The sequence below is a fragment of the Bison bison genome, unplaced genomic scaffold (assembly GCF_000754665.1).
Source record: "Bison bison bison isolate TAMUID 2011002044 unplaced genomic scaffold, Bison_UMD1.0 scf7180017860731, whole genome shotgun sequence".
NCBI classification, from domain to species: Eukaryota; Metazoa; Chordata; class Mammalia; order Artiodactyla; family Bovidae; genus Bison; species Bison bison.
Genome location: NW_011491303.1, coordinates 18,630 through 31,607, shown reverse-complemented (window position 1 = coordinate 31,607; position 12,978 = coordinate 18,630). Strand labels below are relative to the sequence as shown.

The 12,978-nt window shown below is 39.9% G+C and overlaps 3 non-coding genes across 3 annotated transcripts; 2 read left to right on the top strand and 1 right to left on the bottom strand.

Annotated features, from left to right (window-relative positions):
- The first annotated feature begins 4,573 nt into the window (after positions 1-4,573).
- On the top strand, positions 4,574-4,654 carry TRNAS-CGA. Its single transcript has one exon. It is a non-coding gene; the product is annotated as a tRNA-Ser (tRNA).
- Positions 4,655-5,838: 1,184 nt separating this feature from the next.
- TRNAR-ACG lies at positions 5,839-5,911 on the top strand. Its single transcript has one exon. It is a non-coding gene; the product is annotated as a tRNA-Arg (tRNA).
- A 6,203-nt stretch (positions 5,912-12,114) lies between these two features.
- On the bottom strand, positions 12,115-12,197 carry TRNAL-UAA. Its single transcript has one exon. It is a non-coding gene; the product is annotated as a tRNA-Leu (tRNA).
- Between the last annotated feature and the right edge of the window lie 781 nt (positions 12,198-12,978).

Sequence of the window (12,978 nt, the reverse complement as noted above, 5' to 3'; positions counted from 1 at the left end):
AGGGATAGCTGAGATTAGTGCCAACATCAAGAGCTTGAAAGGTACAGGGTCACAGATTCACCAAATTTCTATTCAATTCATTTACTCGAGTATAGAAGATAAATCTGTTACAGAGAATGAGAGTTAGTTATTGTAAATCTGGTTAAGTGATTATGTCAGTTGCATCTGTTAGCGCAGATGTCCTTTCACTAGTGGAGAAAACGTACACATTCCCTGCCACCTGGTATGCAGCTACTGATACGTTTTGTGCCATTTTCTATATATTCAGTCAGAAAGACCATCAGAAGCAACTGAGCTTTCAGCTGGCTGAATTAACTGTACAGCTTACCTACCTTACCTCAGGTGTTTATCAACTCTTCAATCATATGTTATAAATTAGTCTACAGAGACCGTCACCACCTTACCATGTGTTCTAAAGTTGAAAGCTGATTATTGTTGTTTTACATGAATATTTTAGGCAAATTTATATTGTGCAAACTGATCACAAATGAATGGGTTTACGTTTCCAGTACTGGCTCAGTCTTGTGAGCCTCACTTGTGTCTTTATCCCAGTTTTAGTCCATATGGATTAAGTAACAAAAATACAATAGACCAAGTGGCTTAAAAGACAAGCATTTATTTCTCACATTTATGGAGGCCAGTGTTGATTCTCACTCTGGTGACACTTTGCTTCCTGGCTGCCTGTCCCACAGACAGCTGTCTTCTCACTATATCCTCAGATGCAGGAAAGGGTGAAGAAGTTCTCTACCATTTCTTTTAGAAGGACCTAATTCTACTCATGAATGACTTAATGACCTAAAGCACCTGCCTCCCAAAACCATCACATTGGAGATTAGGTTTCAACATATCGGGGGCAGTGGGGGTAAGCACATTCAGTCTACAGCAATCCCCAAAACATCCATTTCCTTTTCTACCCTCAACTATGTTTATTCACGAAAAATATTGACCATCTGTGCAAGGAGGCCAGTGGTCAATAGGTGATGCTGAAACCAGTTGTTAAGACATTTGAATGAAAATTATCCTGAACTGATTTTTCACATCTGGAACTGCTGCCCCATCATACAGTCCTGTCAGTTGAGTTTGAGTCTTCAGAGACATCAGAGGAGTTATTTTCTAAGATTTTTTTGTCGGGAGCCACGTTAGGCATTACTGACAAAATGGAGGCACGGCCCTCAGCCCCCTCTCCTCATTCCGCAGGCACGGACCCGGGATTAAGGAGTTAGGCCTTGTAATTCTGACTTGTCTTTTCCTCTCCTTGGCTGAGTTGACTGAAAAGGAATATTAAGGTGCTTATTGTTCTTGAGAGGAGCATGAGAAGGCACAAAGCCTTCTGCAGCTGTGCTCAGAGAATAAGTCATAAAGTTAATCATTGACATTTGTTCAAGGACTTTTACAAAAGAGTGTTCCAGGATGAGCACATAGGCCGTAGCTTGAGGCCATGGGAGGGATTGCTATTTGAAGCCTATTTGTGAGGAGAATGTTTCTGGCAAAGGAGTTTACTGAATTTAGGGCTTAGAAATAATTAAAACAGTTAGAAGTTAAAGATTTAAGGAATGTTGTAAAGTTAGCATATTTTACTATAGCTTATAGAAGTTAGGAATTTTAGAGACACTATAGCTAGAAGCCTTTTTAAGGGATAGTGAGCTCAGGATGTTAAGGGCAAACAGGATTTAGGAAGATAAGTAGTAAACTGAAGAATGTAGCACGGGTTACTGTGTAATCACAAGTTAACTATAGGACACTTTACAGGAAGTAGATAATAGATGATAAGGCTGATTCTGAGAGAATCACTGAAGCAGGAACTCTGTTTGAAGAGCAACAATGATTTATGGAGATAATAAATCTGGGAGAGGGGGAACTGAAAATGTCAAACCTCTGGCCTAATGTTTTTGTAAATGTATAAAAGAGAATCTTAAACTTGAAATAAACAGGCAGTCCAAAAAAACTGAGAGGCTGCCTCATTTCTCTCACCGACACCGTTCACCTCTTCAGGTTGAATCCCTGGTTGCTGGAGGTGGACTCCAGCATTTTTTTTACCTCCCACTTCTTCCTAAAATTGAGAAAGTTGACTGAGAAAGAAGGTTGGACATATTTTAAAATCAAAGAAGCTTTAAAACATGATAATAAGTTACCAGCATTTTCTCCACCAACTTTTTTTCCACAATGGATAGTATCCATACACACTCATTTGGCCTTTTACAGCTCCAAACCCACAGGTGTACATCCAGGAGGAAAGAAAAAGAACATCTCCTGGGGGAATGTTGATGTATAGAAGAGTATGGAAGCCTTACAGTGGCACAGAGAGTCTGAGAAACCATTCAGAACTCTGATGAAAGTTAAACTCCCAAGGAGGAGACAGGGAGGAAGGGATGAACAGTGACTGCTTTTGTTGTTCAGTCGTTCAGTTGTGTCCAATTCTTTGTGACCTCATGGACTGCAGCATGCCAGGCTTCCCTGTCCTTCCCTATCTCCCAGAGTTTGCTCAAACTCATGTCCACTGAATCGGTGATTCCATGCAACCATCTCATCCTCTGAATGTTGGAACCCACCAAAAAAAGTTACTCCATATCCAAGGGCAAAGGAGAAGCCGCAGCAAGATGGTAGGAGGGGGTGCAGTCATGTTTAAAATCAAATCCCATACCCGCCAGAGACACACAAGCAAAACCTTGTGTGCACCAGGACCCAGGGAAAGGAGCAGTGACCACCCTTCCCGTCCCCGCGCCCCCCCCCCCGCCCACACACACACAAGAAACTGAGCCAGACCTGCCTGTGGGACTGCTTTGGGATGGGGTTATTTTAAACAGCTTCCTTTTCCTGTTCTCCCTCCCTCTTTGGTTCTCCCAAATTTGTTAGTAGAGTAGAAGTACTAGGAAGACGATCAAAATCTAGGTGAGGAAAAAAAAAAAACACATTTCAAAAGAACTTTTAACTTGTGAGTGGATTTTACATCTTTATCCCAAGGTTATTGAATTCTCCAACGCGCTTTGTTGGAAGTTCTATGAAACCACCAGAACTGTGAACTGGCTAAGTGGCAAAACTGGGGACAGGAAACTGGAAAGAATTTCTCATGAAAACAACTCCTGGGAAACTGTCCACTGTAAACAGAACTACACTGGCCAAGACAGATAATAAAAAGAAAGACATGCTACTTTCTCTGCAAAAACAAAGCAACAAAACACATACAAAGACAACTGTTAAAAATTGTATTCCTAGACCCAAAGGAGGAAGTTTTAGCTATTTAAATTCTGCAATTTTGGACAAAATAGGCCACTGAGATTACACTGTGGAGAGAACATCCTAGAATAAATCAAGGACCTTGAAGTCAGGGTGAGTCTGACCTACTGAGCTGGTCCTGGTTGCTCACAAACAGAAGATTCAATTCAGTGTCTGAAGAACATTCCAGAACCATCTGATCTTGAATCACGTGATTCTCCCAGAGACCCCCATGTCTCCCGTGGCCTGTGTGTCCAGGTCTAAGCTTGGACAGCATTCCAAAACCCTTTTGCCTTTCTGCCTCAGGCTTCCTGAGTGACTTCAAATCTCATCTGTGTGATTTGCTTCTTCTGAGGCTCTAAGTGAGGCCTCCTTCAGAATGCTGACTATTGCTGAGTTCCAGAAAGGAAGCTCTATTCCAGAGGAGAATTCTGGTTAGAAAAATTTTTCTCCCTTACTTCCTCATTTATAATGTTTTCTTGAGCTTTTATTTGATTTTTTAATAGATAACATCTAAAGTCTAAAGGGATATGCAGTAAATTTCTCCCTCCTGCTTTCAAAGAGTGCCACCTCCTTAGTCTCCAGCCCCTCAACTGGGAACTTTTGCCATGAGTTTACTGATTATCCTTGAGAGTTTTTTGTTTTTTTTGTAAAATGTGTATTCAATCTAACATGAATATACCACCAAAAGTAGAATTCTACAGAGATTGCTCTGAACCTTTCATTTTATATGTATGTATATAGTAGTCTTTATCATTCTGTCTTAAATATGCATTGCATTCTACTGTGTAGTTGTGCCATTATTTATCTAATTAAGTAATTCTGACTAATTAAGTTTTTTCAATCCTACTATTTCAATGAATGCTTCAGAGAGTGAGTTTGAACACAATATAACTCTCATGTGTTCAAGTCTATCTCTTACATTTGTGGAAATGCTGTAGCAAAGAGTATATGCATTTGAAATATTGGTAGATCCTGCCCAGTTGTTCTTGTAGCCTCAAAGCATAGTGTATTTGTCTGTGGAAAACAGAAATGAATAGGATCGTAGGCACCCTTAATACGACTTCATTTCGTGCCAAGTATGAAGCAAAACCAGGCAATCCATGAAAACCGTAGAAACTTTTAGAAAATCAAGGATTCTTGTGATGCTGGAATATTGACCTCTCTCAGAGGTGAGACTTCGCAGCATGGAGCCTGGCAGGATGGGGACAAGTTGGATGACGCTGAGCAGACAGATCTGATGAATACTTAAAGTAAACATACCAAATAAGCAAGAGCAGCCAAAATTGGTAGCCAGGATTGTAAATCAGGGCCCTATAACGATGTGTATTTTAATGTCCAAATAAACAATGGAAGCAGAGCTGGATGGCCGAGTGGTTAAGGCGTTGGACTCGAAATCCAATGGGGTCTCCCCGCGCAGGTTCAAATCCTGCTCACAGCGCTATTCAGTAGCTTTCTGTTCTAATCGCGAGGCGATTTGTTTTTCGCTGTGAATCTCTGCTTCAAATTTTGTTTTTAAAAACCTGTAATAAAATTCCACGCTCTGATAACAGAAATGCAGGTAGCTTCCTTAAAGCGTTCTCGTATTTATAAGAAACCAGCCAACCATGGAACGGGCTGGCAGGAACTATAAAGATCTAGGGTCATAAATATCCTTGTGGTGTGTGTGTGTGTGTGTGTGTGTGTGTGTGTGTGTGCGCGCGCGCGCTCTTTAAAACTGTAGAAATGAGGAAGCTGAGGCAAAGAAGATACACAGCCTGGGCCAAGGCAATAAATCTAACCAAGGAAGAGTACGGATAAAAGTTGTGGGCACCGTGGCTGCACTCAGACCCAAACCATTGCACTTCTCGCTCAAAGGACTACCCTCGCTTATAAACACTTATTTCCATATGCCTGTTTCGCCTACTTTGAGCCCTTAAACATTGCTAGCCAATTTGCGTAATGATGACTGATAGTTTTAAATTTTATAATTATATTAACTTTGAACGTCTAAGTTCCTATGTGAACTTAGTTCTTAAAGAGTTTACCTTTATTGAATTATTACCTTCATTTCGCCTAATTTGAGAAGGTAGGTATTTCAGAATGTCTTCTCTGATGCAGTGTCTGAAATTATTTCCTCTGGAAAGAGTTTTGGCTATTTGGAGAGTGAGATTGAAAACATATGATTAATACCTCAAGGATGAGTTTTATTCCACTTTCAGTGTATCAAAATTGAAAATTCAACGGGTCATTAATAATTGATCCATACACAGCATCAGTATCTAAGTCCTAAAGAAAAATGAAATGGTTTGAGGAATGAACAGATGAACGACTGCAGAAATTAATGAAGCGTTCACAAGTAGAAACAATAGAAACAAGCATGTACGTAAATGAGGTTGGAGTGCCGGCAGGCGCTAACCACTGTCGTTCTGTCACATACATGATGCTCCAAAGTAGAAAGTTCTTTCATAATTATAAATATTTTAAGTGAATGTAGCATGCAAAATGACCCTGAATATAACCCATCAGCTTTACCAGAATACACACCTCCTTCCTGTCTAACTGATTTCCGTCTTCATTGTCAAACAACTATTTTCTCACCCATTCCAGTGAACAAAGACTAATAGAAAACATCAACACGAAAGGGGGCCAGTGGCGCAATGGATAACGCGTCTGACTACGGATCAGAAGATTCTAGGTTCGACTCCTGGCTGGCTCGATACCCCTATATTTTTAGGAGGAAGGGGAAAAAAATTCTTTGTACTCTTTACAAACAAAAAATTATTTCTAAGTTCTTAAAATTCTTCGAAGTAAATCATCTGATCTGGTTTTTAACCATCCGTGGTACCTGCCACACAGAGCAATTTCGGCTTTTCTTTAAGTCTGAATGGATGCTTAAAGTCTGGGTGGATGCTTAAAGTATCTGTCTTCTAAAACGTCCCCTTTATCTCGTTCCTTTCAATGATACTGAGAAGGGGAGTTGACAGAAAGGTCTTTGGAAAGACAACTTCAAAAATTAAATATGGAATATTATTTGACCATAAAAAGAAATGAATTTCTGATACATGTTACACATGAAGGAACCTTGAAGATACATGCTAAGTGAAAGAAGTCAGACACAAAAAGCCATATGTTGTATGATTCCGTTTATATGAGATGTCCAGAATAGGCAAATCCAGAGAAAGTAGTTGCCAAGAACTGGGGAAAGGGTACAGAGTTGATTTTTGTGTGATGGAAATGTGAAACATGATAATGATGAAGGTTGCATAACTCTGGGAATATACTCAAAAACACTGAATTGTGCACTTTTGTGTGAATCTTACAGTATATAAAGTATATCTTAATTTTTAAAAATCAAAGAAGCAAGAAAGAAAAGAAAAATATGACCAACATTTTCTTCATTAATTGTCCCCCATTGGGCAGGGTTCTCCCTCTTTAAGCTCTTCCCTGCACAATTTCTGTCTCGGAGCATGGGTCATAGAGGGAAAATAAAGGACATCGACTGGAGAAATTGAATCTGGAAATATGCTTCTATGGACAGATGAAATCACAGCGTCCCCCTCAATTCAGCGATCTTGGCGAAGATACGCCCTGACACCTGAGAAAGCTATTCAGACTCGTATCTCTCCGCCCAGCCCCGGATCTCAAACAGAAGAGCGCTACAGCCTCACCATCAAACTAAGAGACTATTCAGAGTTGTAAGGAATCCGAGGCAGAAATTAAACCGACAGGAAGAGGGCAAGTATGTCGAACGAGTCAAGGAAAGTAGCAGTTTGGGGGTGGTGTCTCTTTCAACAGCTTGATCTCCTTTCCAGGTGTTCCTGGGCGTGACTAGACTCTTGGAGCAAAGTGGAGGCGTCTGGGAAGGAAATCAAGGTGAAGATAGAAAGGAACAAAAACATGCAAAATTTCATTTGGTAGTACTTATGTACTGTAGCTCAGACGGTAAGGAATCTGCCTGCAATGTGAGAGATCCACGTTCAATCCCTGGGTCAAGAAGATTCCCTGGATGAAGGGAAAGGCTGCCCACTCCAGTATTCTTGCCTGGGAAATCCCATGGACAGAGGAGCCTGGCTGGATACAGCCCATGGGGGTCGCAAAGGATCGGATACAACTGAGCGACTAACACTTTTCTTCACATTTTACGGAAGTTGATTGGCTCCGTACATTGTGCGTTCTAAGCGGTGCTGGCAATTAAAAGAATGAACCTGCCACGCGTCTACTCCTCGTTTGATATATGATCTGTTGGGCTGTTACCCAGTTAAAAGGCTGGAGTGGGGGCAGAATGGGGAGGATCAGTCAGTCAGTTCAGTCGCTCAGTCGTGTCCGACTCTTTGCGACTCCATGAATCGCAGCACGCCAGGCCTCCCTGTCCATCACCAACTCCCGGAGTTCACTCAGACTCAGGTCCATCGAGTCAGTGATGCCATCCAGCCATCTCATCCTCTGTCGTCCCCTACTCCTCCTGCCCTCAATCCCTCCCAGCATCAGAGTCTTTTCCAATGAGTCAACTCTTATACAATGGCCCAAAGAATCTGGAACTTCCTGATGTAAACGCTTCTCAAAACTTGGCGGAGGAGAATTGCTAGGAGGGAGTATTATGCCCAGTTTTCTAGATTTCAACCCTCGGAGATTCTATAGTGATTCTAGGATGCACTCATGAATTTTTAGCAAACTGATGTTGTATTTTATTATCCTCTTTTTCCAACTAGTAACGACAGGGAACTTCCACGGTAGAAGGGGAAAATAGAGCGTCTATATTAAAATAGAGCGTTTCATATTATTCCACGAGGCTTTAACCAGCCAAGGTAACCAACTTTTCTATTCTCAAGATTTTTGGACTGTTTTTTTTTTTTTTTTTTTTTGGTTGTGGTGGTGGCTTGTTGTAAAAGGAAGTCCGTTTCAACTTCCCTTTCAAATAAACAAAAACACATTTGATATATTCATCAGATCACTCTTGGACCTAAAGGAGATAACAGGTTCTTTTCCAAAAATTTCGGGGAAGTTCTTCCCCTCCTCAAAAAAAAAAAAAAAAAAAACTACAGAGATAATACTGTGAAGTATTATTTCCTTTTCCTCAGAATGTTGGGTTAGGGTTAAGATGCCCTGTCCAAAACAATAGACATTAACACATGCTTCTAAATTCAGTCTATTTTTAAAAGAAAAATCGTGCAATCTCATTAATTTTTATTGATTGCATGTCAGAATGATAATATTTGGAGTTAAAACATTAAAATTAATTCCAATTGTTTATTTCTACTTCTTAAAATATGACTACTAGAAAAATTAAACTTACTCATTATGTGATATTATTACCTCTCACATCGTCCTATGGTTATTGATGTAGTAACATCAGTAAAGTGTGATCAATTTGCCAGGGAAGTGGTTCTTTTGAGCAGGCTCCACAGCAGTGTCATATTCCCAAGAATTTCTATTTGATTTTCACTTCAAAAAAATGTGTATTATTCTCTAGAGGCAATTTCTAGTGTGTGAAAATGGAAACTTTCTCACAATATATTTATCTGTTTTTCTTTTTCTCTATCGAAGAGGGCTAAAAAGCTTGTTTCATAAGTAAAAGATCCTGAAATGAAATTTGGCAGAGCTCTCTTCATAGGCTTTATCCTTGTGAAAAGTGTTAGCCTTCATTTTGTTGAACACAGTCTGGGGAATTAACCTTGATCAAGCCTATGTTGTCCAATTGCTGAATGATGTGGGAAACTAAGAGTCTCATGTTTACTTCATCTATGTGGTTTCTGAAGATGGCAGGCACTGGAAGTTTCATAAGAAGAGAAGTAAAGACTGAGTGAACTATGTAAAAAGTTGCATGAAAAATCATTTCACACGAGGTATGACTGAAGCACTATAAATTACTATTTGGACACCAAACAATTCAGATTTTCATTGGATGACAATGCCCCTCTCATATGTGACGAGATTATCAGCGATTTACTTTGCAATCTTCAGATATTTTGGCTTTCATCTTTGAGGTTACCATATGAGAGTTTACAATGAGAGCTCCAGCAGTTACTAGAAACCACTGCTTTTTCTTTTTGTGTGTGTGTATAATCCCCACAACCAGTCTTAATTCTTTCTGGCATCCTAGGATATTTACCACACATGATGGTCAATAAATATTTGTGAATGGATCAGTGAATACCTAATTTCTTTTCTGTACAACTGTGGAAGTCAGTAGAATGGAGCTGTACACTGAAGATGCTGATGGCTGCACGAACTCTTAGAATCAGAAAGCTAAACTCTTTCCTCTTATTGTGTCTCTCCTGCACCCTCTACTGACAAAATTTCAGTGCCACCTGGCACAAGAAAATAGAAGTTTAAAAGGCCCAGATCCCTCTGCAAAAAAAAAAAAAATCTAAAAGGGTGAATTTGGAGCTGACACGTGCATTAGAGAAAAAAAAAAAAAACAGCACTGTTTTTCCTCCTGTATGTCTTCTTCAGTACTCACACAGAACACTTTACTTCAGACACTTCTGGCCAGTAAATATGTGGAAGCTCCTCCCCAGCCAAGCAATTTTGCAACACCGAGTGTCCTATAGTTTAACTCAATGCTGACATTATTTTTCTGGAAATAGCCTCGGATCCCAAAGCTTACAATGAGATTAGTCCCTCGCTCCCATTTCAGAAGCCAAAGGAACATAGTAGGTCCCCGCATTATCCCAACACATAAACAGGTGGCAAATTTCAGTAAATTTTTGGAAACTAAGAGTCAAATAAATATGCTAAATTCAAACACACACACACACAAAGAGACACAGGATGTCTTTGATAGACTAACTAGTAGACTCTATAGGGATGAGAAAAGAAATGATCAACCTGAAGGCCTAGAAACTACCCAAGCTGAAACATAAAGGGAAAAAAATAATAAGAAGCACTTTTAAGAGTTACTGATTAATACATTTGTAATGAGAATCCCAGAAGGTGAGAAGAGAGGAAAGAGCAGAAAAAATATTGGGAGAGTTAATGATCGAGTATTTTTTCCCAAGATAAGGAAATACAGGTATCTCTCACTTTTCTAAAGTTCACTTTGCTGCCACTTCATTTTTAGGAAAGACCTGCTTTAGTACTTGTTTTGCTAGACAGCTTGTTAAAAAACAGAGACACTACTCTGCCCACAAAAGTCCTTATAGTCAAAGCTATGGTTTTGCCAGTAGTCTTGTATGGATGTGAGAGTTGGACCATAAAGAAAGCTGAGTGCAGAAGAATCTATGCTTTTGAATTGTGGTGTTGGAGAAGACTCTTGAGAGTCCCTTGGACTGCAAGGAGATCCAACCAGTCCATCCTAAAGGAAATCAGTCCAGAATATTCATTGGAAGGACTGATGCTGAAGCTGAAGCTCCAATACTTTGGCCATTTGATGAGAAGAGCTGATTCATTAGAAAAGACCCTGATACTGGGGAAAATTGAAGGCGGGAGGAGAAGGGGACAACAGAGGATGAGATGGATGCATGGCCTCATCGACTCAATGGACATGAGTTTGAGCAAGCTCCTTGGAGATGGTTAAGGACAGGGAAGCCTAGTATGCTGCAGTCCATGGGTCGCAAAGAGTCGGACACGACTGAGCGACTAAACAGCAGCAAGTTTTGCAGGGAGCCATTGTAGAGGCTGAGCGCATCAGGAGCAGCAAGGGTGGGGCCGCCAAGCTCCTCCCCCAGGTACTATACTGTGCATCTCAGCTTCGGGCCGCCACAGCTTGGACAGTGTCTGTGAGCATCTGTGCTGTATCTCCACTAACTTTGTACATTCATATGTAAGAAGTGTCCTAAGATAATTGTTTCTTCACTTTATGCCAATTCAGCTTGTGAAATGTTTTATAGGAATGCTCTGCTTTCTGATAGTGGAGGAACCTGTACATCAAACCTCAGCTCCAAGGTCAGAGAATTCCAAGCTATCTAATTCTCTATCTATCTGAAACGGTAGACTTTTCATCAGAAATTAGGTATGCCAGAAGATAATGGAATAGCATTTGAAAGTGATGAGAGGCTACTTTTAAAAAAATCTGTAAACTCAGAATTCTCCACCAAGCAAAAAATATTTCCCAAAGCTGAATAGGAAATAAAAGTCCTTCCTGACAAACAAAAACTGAAGTGCATTTCTATCAGACCTGCAAAACAGGAAATGTTATAAGGTGGTCTCAGGAAGAGAGAATACAAAGCAATGAATATACACAAAAATGGATACAATAGAGGTACATATAAGCAATATTTTCCCCAATTTTAATCACTCTAAAAATGACTGACTGCATTAGACAAAAATAGTAGTGGCATATTGTACAATAATAGCATACATGAAAACAAACTCTGTGGCAGCAATGACACACAATATAGGAAGAAGTATATTACTGCAAGCTTCTTACATTGTAAAGGAAGCAGCAAAGTACAATTTGAAGGTAGATTTTGAATGATTGTAGTTGTATATAGAAAACCGTAGGGAAAACACTATTTGTTTAAGACATACAAATGATAAGGCAACACTCTAGATATAATCAAATCATATAAGATTTTCACATATTTCAAAGACACAAAAAAAGAGATAAAAGAAAGGAGAACATAGAAAGAAACTAATAAGACAGTGGATTTTTTAAAAAATACAAGTATATCGTTTACATTATATCTAAATTCCCTAAATCCACCAATTATAGACAGAGCCTGTCAGATTGGATAAAAAGAGTTCAGAGTCAACTATATGCTGGACTATTATCCAAGTTTGCACAAGAAACTATCATTTCCAGATAAGATACTTGCTAAAGTAACTGGATCCCTGAGTCAGGAAGATCCCCTACAGAAGGAATGGCTACTCACGCCAGAACTCTCGACTGGGAAATCCCATAGACAGAGGAGCCTGGCAGGCAACAGTTTCCAGAGTCGCAAAGAACTGGACATGACTAGGCAGCAACAAAACCAATTCTACCGGGAGTGGGGTTCGAACCCACGCAGACAGATGTCTATTGGATCTTAAGTCCAACGCCTTAACCACTCGGCCATCCCGATGGTGAGCACTAGTACCTACAAGTCAAATATTACTGGGTTAAAATTAATTAGGCTTTCTAAATTCCATATATATGTGTTAATATACTGTATTGGTGTTTTTCTTTCTGACTTACTTCACTCTGTATAATAGGCTCCAGTTTCATCCACATCATTAGAACTGATTCAAACGCTTTCTTTTTAATAGCTAAGTAATATTCTATTGTGTATATGTACCACAGCTTTCTTATCCATTCGTCTGCTGATGGACATCTAGGTTGCTTCCGTATCCTAGCTATTGTAAACGGTGCTGCAATGAACATTGGAGTACATGTGTCTCTTTCAGTTCTGGTTTCCTCGGTGTGTATGGAATTTAGAAAGATGGTAACGATGACCCTATATGTGAGACAGCAAAAGAGACACAGATAAAAAGAACAGATTTTTGGACTCTGTGGGAGAAGGGGAGGGTGGGATGATTTGAGAGAATAGCATTGAAGCATGTATATTACCGTATGTGAAATAGATTATCAGTATAAGTTCGAAGTATGAAGCAGGGCACTGGGACAACCCTGAAGATGGGATGGGGAGGGAGTTCAGGACGGGGGACACATGTACACCCATGGCTGATTCATGTCAATGTATGGCAAAAACCACTACAATATTGTAAAGTAATTAGCCTTCAATTAAAATAAATAAATAAAATTTAAAAATTGATTAGGCTTCCCTGGTGGCTCAGATGGTAAAGAATCCTCCTGCAATGTAGGAGACCTGGAAATTAATTAGACTTTGTAGTCCCTGGAACATT